This window comes from Cricetulus griseus, assembly GCF_003668045.3.
Source record: "Cricetulus griseus strain 17A/GY chromosome 1 unlocalized genomic scaffold, alternate assembly CriGri-PICRH-1.0 chr1_0, whole genome shotgun sequence".
Taxonomy (NCBI): domain Eukaryota; kingdom Metazoa; phylum Chordata; class Mammalia; order Rodentia; family Cricetidae; genus Cricetulus; species Cricetulus griseus.
Window position 1 is genome coordinate 29,232,550 of NW_023276806.1, and position 11,336 is coordinate 29,243,885.

The following is an 11,336-nucleotide window of genomic DNA, read 5'->3' on the forward strand; positions in this document are numbered from 1 at the left end:
CAATCTTTCCCAGTGAAAATGGTAAATTCTGGTTTTGCACAATATTTTTTACTTGTTTTAAGATATGAGATTGTAAACAAATTGCTTGATTTATTTTCATCAATTTCTCCCAATTAAATAAAATCACCCTAAAAATATCAGCATTTTATTATATATTTGACGAAGTTGTTATAGTCTGAGCTGAACCAAAGTGATTTGCTAGACTTGTCGTTGTAAAAAAGAAAACTGTACTATCTGATGCTATAAAGTGACGTTGCACACAGATTCTAATGGTACATCTTCCAAGATGTTAGCCAAGATGTTGCTAACACAGAGGATGCAAGAGTTCACACTGTGGCAAAGACAGTTTGGATCTATCGTTAGTCATATTTTCAAACTGGACCTGGTGTAGAAATCTGTAAACATTTGAGGATGGATGACTTCAGTATGACACTTTCCTCTGGCCAGTTTAGGTTTGTTCTGAATTCAGTTTTCTGTTGATAATGGATAGCTGAACATTCACAAGGCCAATCTTTGTTTGAGACAGGTTTCTCTGTGTAACAGTCCTGACTGCCCTGGTACTCACTTTGTAGACCAGGCTGGCCTGGAACTCACAGACATTAGCCTGCCCCTGCCTTCCGAGTGCTGGGATTAAAGGCATGCACCACTGCTGCCCAGCAAAACCTATCTTTTATTTCTGGTAAGTGAACCAACCTCAGAATAATAATAGACATAACCTCTCCACATGTTTCTTTTTATGCTCCCCAAGTTAACATTTTTGAAGCCTTAACTAACTGGATTCCATTTGTGTATCTGAACACACCTATTTTAGAATCTCAAGATAGCCAGTGGAATATGAGACCATAGCCCCCACCCCCAATATATTGTATCAGAAAATCCCCCATTTCTTTGAGCTGATGAGGAAACCTTAGAAATCAGGGCATTGTTAAGTGTTGATGCAGGCCACACCCACAGTCTCTGGTTGGGTTAAAACAGACACGTGCTGTGCAGGCCACACCCACAGTCCCTGGTTGGGTTAAAACAGACACGTGCTGTGCAGGCCACACCCACAGTCCCTGGTTGGGTTAAAACAGACACGTGCTGTGCAGGCCACACCCACAGTCTCTGGTTGGGTTAAAACAGACACGTGCTGTGCAGGCCACACCCACAGTCCCTGGTTGGGTTAAAACAGACACGTGCCGTGTGTTCTTTCTGTTCCTGCATCACCCTGGGTCTGCCTTCCCTTCCTCCAGCTTCATATCGCCATATCTCATTTGTTTGACAATTCAGAAACATTTTCATCTAACATATTTGATTTGTATCTTCTCAAGGCTACATTTTATTTCCTAACGCTCCTGGTCTTGATGTACACAATACCTATGGCCATTCTCTGCTGTCACCTACAGCACGTGAAAGGGACTTCCTGCCCCCTGCAGCACTTCACAAAGGCTTAATACGCTGTGCACTGTGCTCTGTCTCTGTTGACTCTGTGTGGTCTCAGCTCTACCCACTGACTGGTTACAAAGCGCCCTTTCACATGAATATATAATTTTTGTGTAGTTGCTGAAAAGGTGGTGGCATCACCAAATATAATAAAGAAGAATCCCCCTCACACACACACACACACACACACCCCAAAATAAATAAGCAAAATGGCTGAGATAATTAAAAACTCCCTGACAATTTAATGAGCAAGATTTCATGCTTTGTTTTGTTTCTTTTTCTTTTTTATATCTTTACTCAAGAAACCCCCTCTGTTATACTTCCAAGCTCTTTAGTCCAGACATGCCTGAAGCAGAGCACTCTTCCCGTTGAGACACTGGCCGGGTTTCTACAGCAAGAGGCCCTGTGCTGGTGACAAGGAAAACACCATGCTTACCCCTCCAGTAGTCACTATCAGGTGGTGAAGCTCTCATCCTGTATGCTTCTGTCCACATCTGGTCACTGAGACATGCACAGGGTGCCAGGTCTCCCTCACTCCTCCTCATGGTGACTGTTGCCAGGCTGTTGGTCACCCTCACACCCTTTACTTGGTGCTTATCTCTTCTGTAAACCCTAAAGAGAACTAGCCAGCCCAGGCCTGCCACCACACCCAGAAGCATCAGCCTTCCACAAACCTCCCACCCACTCTACTACAGCTCCCACTGGGGGAAGGGGGGAAATAGGGGGGGTGGTGGAAACTGGTCCCATGGTTTTCCCTACAGCTCTAACTTGCCCCTGTTTCCCATTGCCTCACAAGTCCTGACGGATGTCTGTGCTCCAATCTTCAAATCCTCCTTCTAAACCTGATTTTCCTAACTCCTCTTGCAATTATGTAGGATTTAATTTCTATAATAAATTACTTATTATATGATACCCTGTGATTTGCTCCCTGTGTGAGCCCTGACTGACACAACAAGTATATGCAACCAGATACTCAAGATGCACATATCATGCACATTGTTCCATGCAATAGGAAAGAGGAAGAACTCACCTCGTCTTAAACTCTATTTCTCCAGTGGACTGGTACAGACAGAGAAAGCCAAACCCAATTATTAACATAGATGCAAAAGATCTATGCAAAAGATTAGTAATAAACTTGGCCGTGAGTTTTAAAAGCATTTCATGACCAAATGTTAATTACATAATAAGTGAAACATCAGTTGATTATCCCAAGCTAATATGTAAATGATCAAATTACATTACAGTGCAAAAGAAAGCATTGCATAGTATTGACACAAGGTGTTTTCAGAAACATTCACCATGCATTTATGACGAAACTTCTTTGTGAAACAGGAAAAGTGAATTTCTCTAGTGTGATGAAGGAAACTGACCAGAACCTATAGCAATAGTTACATAATACTGAGATACTGAAGGCATCCCCATTAGATCAGGACCAAGACAAGGGAGTTCCATGCATTTATTTTTTAGTCTCATATTTTTATGCTGTATTTATGTAATTTCCTATTTCCTTCTCTTCCTTCCAATCACCCTGTGCCTCCAACCCCATTCAAATACTTGGCCTCTTTTCCTTTAATTATCATTGTTGCACACACATAATTAATAAAGAAATAAAACCTGCTGAGTCCATTTAGCATTTAGTGTTGCTCTTATGTCTATGTTTTTAGGACTGACCACTTGGGATTGAATGACCAGGGAGGAGTCATCCCTGGGAAGACGGGTTCTCCCTCTCTCAGTAGCCATCAGTTGCCTATAGCTCTTCATCTGGAGGGGGGACCTTGTTAGATTTCTTTATTTATGTTGTCATGCCAACTGATATTATCTCTAAGGTCTTGCTTAGGCACCCATACTGTTGAGATTTCATGGGTGTGGCTTCACAGCAGACATCCTGGTCTTTTGGCCCCCTCTTCTGCCCACTATCAATTCTATTCAAATACCACATTAAGTGCCTTGAATTGTATTCTGATAGCACAGGAATACCCCAAAGCAGTAAGAGTAGATGTTTAAAATGCATAAAGATTAAAAATAAAGTTATTTTCAGAAGATATAGCTGTCTACAAGAAAAGTACAAAGTGATTCACAAATAGAAACACAAAGTCAGTAAATGTCACCAGCAGTCATGGTGGCGGTGGCTCAGCCACCTCTGCTATCAAGATGGGTTCCAGAGCTAGATTCCTGGAACCCACACAGTCAAATGAGAGAACTGACTCCCCAGAGCTGTCCTCTGCCACCAAATATGTGCCATGGCACATGTATGTGCTCACTCTCCCACTTGCTCCTTCTCTCTCCTACACATACAATAATAAAAGACTGAAAAGAAAGTAGTATACTGAAGATACCGAATTCCATATTCAGCAAAGTATTGCTCAAAAGCAAAGGTAATACAAAGACTATCGAGAAAAAGTGGAAGAATTGAAAACAAGAACACCTTCACTAAGCAAATGTTGACGAGAACTTTTTAGTTTATTTCAACACAGAATAATAAAAGTATAGCAAAAACTAAACAATTGAAAAGGTGGATAATTGTAAGTAAATGTAGACCTGGTATAAAAATGTGTGTGTGTGTGTGTGTGTGTGTGTGTGTGTGTGTGTGTGTGTGTGTGTGTGTAAGAACTATGTAGGAAGTATCAGGTATTCTAGAGCAGTAGTAACTAAGTGTGGTATTGTTAGAGAAGAAATAGAGCAGTAGAAAGCCTGGCCTGTAGACAAGGGAAGGATAAGTGAATGTGCACTGGGCATGAGTGGGTGGGAGCAGACACTTTGTTAGTAAACACCACCAGAAAGACTGCTTATCCCATCAGAAAATAACGGAAAGGCATCCCTACCTTCTGCTGTAAACATGTGCCCATCTCAGGTAGAGTGTAAACTTAAGTTTGCAAAGCAAAATTATACAATGAGATGAGTTGATTAGCATATATTTTCATAACCTTGGATGCCTTTCTAATTCACTGAATTTCATTATGATTGCTTTCATAAGCATGACTTATCTACTGGAAAGTGGCCTCTTGTCAGCGGCTATACCACTGAAGACAATGACATTCATCCCATAACTGGTTTTTTTTTTTTTTTTCTTTTTTAATTGTTGCTGCCTTTTAAGCTCCGGCTATCCTATTTAGCAGCTGCAACTCTGCTGCTACCAGCAGCGGCTGGCCACAAGAGCAGAAGCCTGAGGAAAGCCTGCCAAACTTTGGACTAATATGTCATTTTCCACAACACGAAATACTAGAGGTTGAAAAGAAAGACTTAACGACTCCTCACAGAGGCGAATGTCTCCACCCTGAGGAGAAAAGGGAGTTACCAGACGGAAGAGACTCTTTCAAAGCTACTAAGGAAGCTTATTTAAATCTCTGTCCCACTGAAGAACTCAAGATTCAAAGGTTGAGGTAGAATCCTGCTGCCCAGAGAGGCTGAATCACAAACAGCTCACCTAGCTCACCCCTTGTGCATTTTCTTGTCGCTCCTTATAAACCCTTCTCCACCTGGCTCCTCCCTACAAGTTCCTGTCAGCTAGTTGCTGACTCAGCCTCCTGACCACAGGTGAATCTTATTTAATCAAACACATCTTTGCATCATTAATCAAATGTTCCAGAGCTTAAAGAAAAGTAACACACCTTAAAATAATAATCTACAACACATAACTGCCCAGTCTCTCAGTGAGGCATGGGTCCACTCTTGTGTGGGGAGTTCAGGTGTGCAATGGCCATGCCTTGTCCAGAAGACACTGTCTCACATATATCCTCTGGCTCTTACATTCTCCATACCTCTCTTCTGGATGTTCCCTAAGGAGGAAGAACCGTCCCGTTTCTGACAGCATCCCACAGACATTTGTCCATACCCTTTGAGCAGTCATGGATCAAAAAGAAGCTTCTCTGATGAAAGCAGAGAACAGCACCAACCTATGGGGTGTAAGTGTTTAGAAGGCAGCTGGACTCCCTGCTCTGTTTTTAAGACAGTCTTATTGTATAACCCAGACTGGCCTGAAACTCACTATGTAGCCCAGGTTAGTCCAAATTTATGATCTTGCCTCTGCCTCCTGAGTGCTGGGATTTTTTAGGTGTGTGCTACCATACTTGGCCCAAGGAATGGTTTCTTCATCAAGACTCAGAAGAGCAATATAGCAGTACATCATTAAAATTAGTAATTACATCTAAGAAATGCCATAAGGATGTAAAATATAAGATGAAGGCTTTTAAATGAAATTTCAATATAGTTAGCCAACAATAGAGGCTATACATCTAGAATAAGTAAGTACTACCTATAGTCAAGAGAAAAGAAATTATGTAGTGGAGAGATGGGTGGGAGAGGGAACACAAATCACATACATACACACATACACATACATACATATGTACACACAGGCACACATACACAAGCACACATAGACATACACAAACACATATACACACATACATACATACATACACACACATACGAACAATCACACATATACCCATATGCACACACACACACATACATACACACATACACACATACATACACACATGCATACACACACACATACACACACATGCATATACATATACACATACACACATATAAACATACTACAAACACACACACACACACACTGAGGGAATCTTTATGCCAGTTGTCAGTGCAAAAGAAGAGCCACAAAATGATCGTGTTTCACAGCCAACCACTGGCAGAAGTTTTAGCGACAAAGCCAAGTTTCATCAAGAATGTGGAACGCTGTATGCTCTTCACACACTGTTAATGGGAGTGTTAATTGGTACAACCATCTTGGTATGAGTTAGTACAGCTAGACACACTGAGAGTCTGCAATTCTGAAATTCTAATCTAAGACATAGAGTGGAGAAGAAATTTATTCAGTCTATCTTTCTTAGGGTGCTGGAGAGAGCATTCTTAATGGCAAAAGATGGAAACCACACAAATGCCAACCGTCACATGAATTGTAAATTGTGATCTAGTTTTAGTACGGAATACTGCAATAGCAGTTGAAATAGGTAAGTTATAGCTCTATATATGAAAATGAATTAATGTGACAAGTGTTGGTTTTGGGTTGCCTTAGCCATTTTTCTACTGCTGTGCAAAAACACCTTAACCCAGGCAACTTATGAAAGTTTTTAATGTGGGGCTCACAGTTTCAGGGGGTTAGAGCCCATGGTCATCTTGGTGAGGAGCATGGCAGCAGGCAGGCAGACACGGTGCTAGAGCCGTAGCTGAGAGCTCAATCTTGAGATGGCAACCACAAGGCAGAAAAGGGAAAGGGCTTCTGAAACCTCCTAAGTGACATACCTCCAGCAGGGCCACACCTCCTAGTCCTTCCCAAACAGTTTCACCAACTGGAGACCAAGTATTCAAATATGTGAACCTGCCAGGCAGTGGCGCACACCCCTTTAATCCCAGCACTCGGGAGTCAGAGGCAGGAGGATTTCTTTGAGTTCGAGGCCAGCCTGGTCTCCAGAGCGAGTGCCAGGATAGGCTCCAAAGCTACACAGAGAAACCCTGTCTCGAAAAACCTATATATATATATATATATATATATATATATATATATATATATAGGTTCAAGACATCACGGGGGTAATGGGGAAACAAAAGAATGAAACAAATTCTACGTATAAAAATTTTTAGTTAAATTATGCATATGAGTGTTTCACTCACATGTTTGTCTGTGCACCACATATGTGCCTTGTACCTGCAGGGGCCAGATGAGACTGGAGTTATAAACAGTTGTCGCTGTCATGTGGATGCTGGGAATCGAACCTGGGTTGTCTAGAAGAGCAACAAATATCCCCTTAAGCGTTGAGCCATCTCTCCAGCCTCCCTCATAGAAATTTTATAAGCAAAGAAAATTAAATACTATATTGTTTATGTGTTATGTTATGAGATGGCTCAGTCAGCAAGTGTTTGCCTTGCAAGCATGAGGACCCGGAGTTTGATTCCCAGAACCCATGTCTAAAAAGCCCAACGTGTAATAATCCTTTGGCTCCAGTTCATGCCATCCACATGTGGGGCCATGCACTAGAGTGGGGTTGACCTACCAGGAGCCATAGACTTAAAGAAAACTGACCCTCTCTCCTCCGGAAGCTTTTCAGAGGTGAGGGTTCACAACCCCCTTCTCACTCCGTGTTAGACTGTTAACTGGCTTGGTCTTGTACAGGTCTTGCTCAGACAACCTCAAGGAGAGAGGGAGAGAACATGAAGCAAGGGGGTTAGGGAGGTCAAAGTAAATCTGGGAGGAGTTAAGAGGAGGAGCTGGGGGTGGACATGATCCAAATACATGGCTTCCATACAATGCACCTTATGCAAAGTAGACTGGGCCAGCTCGCATAGCCACTTGGCCAGTTCCAGGACAATGAGACATCCTGGTCTTAAACAATAATGGATGCCATCTGAGAAAGGACACCCGAGGTTAAGCTCCAGTTCCCCCACCCCTCAGACATGCCCACACACTATGTATACACATGTACCAGAAAGCATAGAAAAATGTACACATACAAACAAAATGAAGAATTTAAAAACATATGCTGTTTATGGATGCAGTTGAAAGTGGCAAAATTATGATGAAAAGCAAGAGGGTCATTGATAAGGTAGCTTTACAGTAAGAGAGGACACTTATGGGATGGGGACCTGGGTCTTCTGAGGTCTCAAAAGGTGGCAACATGGGTGATATTATTTCTCTATAGAGTATGGATGTTTGCAGTCCCCCCCTTTTTTTTTCCATTTCAAAAGGAGCATAGAGGAAATTGTTTTTGAACTCTGTTCAGTATATCAGGACTCCCAAGCAGAATTTCTCACATTCCTTGCATTCTTTGGGGCTGGGTTTGCTCAGCCACTGATGCCCCAGCCATGGATCACACAAGGCTGGATTATAGCTGGCTTCTGAGCAGGAATTTCCCCTGCAGTTAGCAGTCTGTCCTGAGCCAGGCCCGAAACACAGTTCACCACGCTTTTGGTCAATTCTGTTACAGACAGGGATAAAAAGGCTAGTAAGATCATGGGAGGTCTTTGGAAGAGGCGCCAGGAAGGTTTCAGGAGACAACAGGGCAGCGTTCAAATTAGGCCTTGGGAATCTCATAAGAAATTACTTCCTTGTGGAAGAGAAGGCAAGGTTCAGAAGAGTGAGGAGAAAGAGTCTTCACACTCTGGCGCTTTGGCTTGCTCCCCTCTTCTGTTTGTTGGTTGTTTTCCTCATTCATTGAAGTGAACCACCACCAACTATCATTTCCACTTTAATGCTGTTTTCAAATCCTTGTGCAGGCTGTCCTGTGTTCACTCTGAGCGGCTTCGGTACATCTGTTTGTCCCAAGCTGGAAATGATAACAATAACTGTCTGTACGTTCTACATTAGTGACAAAACGGACAGGAATAAGTCTTTAAGTTGTTAAAAAATTTTAAAAATTATGAAAATCGCACATGGCAAGGAGCAGGAACCTTTGTCATCTGGTTTCAAAGTTCTCTGACCTTACAGCCTTTTAATGTCCCCCATCAGAGGACTGGTGTTTCTTCTTCAGCTCAAGGCATGAGTTCTTTTAATGTATCTTGGGGCACCCACATGGCATTTTACGTTCATAAAGGTGTTGCCATTTTTCTTAACCAAAAACTGTCATAAAATTTGGCATGGCTCTCAGAATATAAGGTGAATAAAAAGATGTGGCCTTCAGGAATTACATGATCAGAAGACAGACCCTCAGGATGCTACTGTGAAACAGGTGTACTGGCGAGAAGAGCCTGTGCTGGGTGGTCATCCAGTTCCCCTCCTTAGAATCACCCCATGCACCTTTAAGGAGAACACTGGGATTCCCCTTCTGACTTACTCATAGCAGATGCAGGGAATGTGTTTTTTTCTTAATTAAATTGATTATTTTCATTAAAACTTTTCATACACTTTGATGATATTCTTCCCCTCCCCCAAATCCTCCCAGATCTTTCTCTCCTCTCTAGCCACCCAATGTCATGTTCTTTCTCTGTCTCTCTAAAAAATAAATGAAAATCAAAATACAACCACCAAAAGTAGCAACAACAAAAAACTAACCAATCAAAGCAAATCATAATAATAATAAAAATAAAACAAAACAAAAAGCACACATACAAAACCATGGAGTATATTTGGTGTTGCCCAACTACTCCTGGGAATGGGGCCTGCCCTGGTATATTGGTGACATTGGAGAAAACTGATTTAGGGAGTTTGATGTTTTAAAAGCAGCTGTGAAGCAGTTTCAATTGTTAGGCAGCTTTCCCTTACAGAGGGCCATAGCAACCATCTGTGGCATAGCTCTGATCTCCAGACTCATTGAATATCTAATAACAGCATCTCCTGTTTCAGGACCCGTGTCTCAAAATCTCTTCTGAAGTTGATCCATTGATGATGTTTCCAGACCATTTAGCCACAGTGTCAGGCTATGATGGTGGCTGTTCTAGAGTCCTGGACCAGTACAGCAACATCCCTAAAGTGAGATGACCAAGCTGAGCCCTAGACTCCAAAGATGGCCCAAATCCTAGACTAGGAAATGCATTCCTCTTTCACATTAGAGATTAGCAACCAGGTAGGCCTTTAATCCTAGCACTTGGGAGGCAGAGTCTGGCTGATCCACCAGCCTGGTCTACAAAGTGAGTTTCAGGACAGCCTAGGCCTTTACACAGAGAATCTCTGTCTTGAAAAAGACAGAAAAATAAGAAAAGAAGGGAAAAAACACAACAAAAATAGACATTGGCACCAAAAACCCACTAGATCTAGCTGTCCCAAAGAAGTAAAATTGTCAACTTACCAGGTATCTGTCCAGAAGGTAAATTGAAATACTCCACTGGCCTATAGGGCATCGGGGAGGAGCCTAAGGCACAGGACCTGCTCTCTCAGACTCTGCTTCTTTTTTCAGTTCTTCTCTGATGTCCCTCGACTCATGGACAAAGTCTCCTTTTGACCCTGGCTTGTCTGTGTTTAGTGTGCCTTGAAACCACCCTAGTGAAACCTGCCATTCCAAATGTCCCCTCCTACCCCACTCATCACCCACATGGGACTTCAATCTTCAGTGCTCACAAGATTACGTAGGATCATTTCAGATAATGGTCTAGGAGGCTGGGTCAACATTTTCACTGAGTCCCCAGCTGTCACAGACGCTACCTATCCACATTTTCTTCAAGTAGAATATGAACCCAGTATAACATCCTAATTCCTAAATTAGGAATTTCCTAAACTTCCCAATTCCCAGATCCTAGGAAAGATAAATTTATCTTCTTGGTCTAGTTCTGCTCACCCTGACTCTCATGTTTATTCTGATTCAATTAGCTATTGGCAGGGGAACAGACAGATATGAGTCATACAAACTGGGCCACCTTGGTTGTCTCTTTCATCAGGACTCATGGGTAGACTGGGTAGCTGAAAATACCCATGGTGATATTTTGTTTATGATCTAACAAATTAAGCTTGCCTGATGATCAGAGGGCAAAGCTCGCCAACACTAGTTAGCCATAGAGGTCAGTCAGTGGTGGCACACACCTTTAATCCCAGTACTTCGGAGACAGAGGCAGATGAATTTCTGTTAGTTGAAGGCCACCCTGTGCTACACAAAATCGATCAGTCTAAAAGAGAAACAGAGCTCACACAAAGGTGATCCCAGCACTAAGGAGACAGGAAGGGACATGCCTGGACTGAGAGAGAAATATAAGGTGGGAGGAGACAGGAGCTCAGGGTATTCTGTGGCACCACTCTGAGGTAGCAGTCTGAGGATGCAGTCTAAGGACAGGATTGCCCTTCGGTCTGAGCATTGGTAGAGGTAAGAACTCTCTAGTGGCTGGCTGCTTTGCTTCTCTGATCTTTCAGCTTTCACCCCCTGATAGCTGACTCTGAGTTTTTATTATTAATAATAATTGGAAGTTGTGCTACAAATACCAAAACATGTCTCCAAAACTTTCCCATCATCTGCATAAAAATG